Source organism: Enhydra lutris, unplaced genomic scaffold (genome assembly GCF_002288905.1).
Source record: "Enhydra lutris kenyoni isolate GAN:26980312 unplaced genomic scaffold, ASM228890v2 scaffoldscaffold90, whole genome shotgun sequence".
Lineage (NCBI taxonomy): Eukaryota > Metazoa > Chordata > Mammalia > Carnivora > Mustelidae > Enhydra > Enhydra lutris.
The window spans coordinates 6,684,306-6,685,997 of NW_019154174.1; positions in this window are offsets into that span (position 1 = coordinate 6,684,306).

Genomic DNA, 1,692 nt, shown 5'->3' on the forward strand with positions numbered 1-1,692 from the left:
AGATATACCCAGGAAGAATCAAAATAACCTTCCTGGCTCACACTGAGCATTTATACCCACCCTCCCATCTTTTTTCTTATGTCAGTGTTTCTGTATATTTGTTTTTGTTCTGCTAGTATATAAATCATATACTTGGGGTTCATTTTGGCTGGTTCTTTTTTTTCCCTTGTCATTTACTTTTGTCAGTCTTTTTGTTTGTCTGTTCTTGTTTGTATACTTTATAAATCTTACCTTTGGGGCCCATTTAGGCTGGGTCTTCTCTCTCTCTCTCTCTCTCTCTTTTCCTATCTCTCTCTCTTTTTTCTCTCTTTTTGGTGGGGACTCCTGATTGCTCAGAAGTGTTTCAGGGTGCACCTTGCCTGGATCACGGTTGATACATTCAGCTACACATCCCCTCAGCCATCTCTCACCAAAATGACTAGCAGGAGGAATTCCCAGAAGAGGAAAAATTCAGATACTGGGCCCTCTCCATCAGAGCTATTGGATATGGACATAAACAGTATGTCAGAAAGGGAATTCAGGCTAACAATTATCCAGGAAATGGCTAGGTTGAAGAAAGCCATTAATGACAAAATGGAATTGATTAGGGCAGAAATGAAAGCCACCAGGGATGATGTTAACAATGCTATCAATGAGTTCCTATCTAATCTAAATTCTCTAGTAGCTAGGGTAACTGAGGCAGAAGATAGAATTAGTGATCTAGAGGACAAACTGATAGAGAAAAAGGATCAGGAGGAGAAATGGAACAAGCAGCTTAGAAGCCATAAAAACAGAATTAGGGAAATAAATGATGCCATGAAACTTTCCAAAGTCAGAATTATAGGAATCCCTAAGGGGGGGGGGGGGAGAAAGAAAGAAGACTAGAGGATATAGTTGAACAAACTCGCCATGAAAATTTTCCCAGTCTGGAGACTGGAACCAGCGTTCGTGTCCTACAGTCAGAAAGGTCTCCCCCCAAGATCATAGAATCTAGAAAGACCTTGAGAGACATGTGGTTGTGAAAATGATGAATCATAATTTTAGACAGGAGCTCTTGAAAGCATCTAGGAGGAAGATATTCCTTATGTACAGAGGAAGGCCCATCAGAATAACATCAGACCTGTCCACAGAAACCTGGCAAGCCAGAAAGGGCTGGCAAGATGTATTAAGGGCACTAAAGGAAAAGAACATGCAGCCAAGAATACTTTATCCAGCAAGGTTGACATTCAAAATGGATGGAGAGATAAAGAGCTTCTAAGACCAGCAAGGTCTAAAAGAGTATGTGAAACTTTTGAACCTAAGGATACATCCAGACTGAAAGTGAAGGGATGGAGAAGCATCTTTCATGCCAATGGGCCACAAAAGAAGGCTGTAGTAGCAATTCTCATATCAGATAAATTAGATTTTAAACTGAAGACTGTAGTCAGAGATACAGAAGTACACTACATCATTCTTAAAGAGTCTCTCCACCAAGAAGATCTAACAATTGTAAATATTTATGCCCCCAATATGGGAGCTGCCAATTACATAAGACAACTGTTAATCAAGATAAAGAGTCATATTGATATAAATACATTAATAGTAGGAGATCTTAACACGCCTCTCTCAGAAATAGACAGATCATCAAAGCAGAAAATCAATAAAGAAACAAGAGCATTGAATGACCCATTGGACCAGATGGACCTCATAGACATATACAGAACATTCCACCCT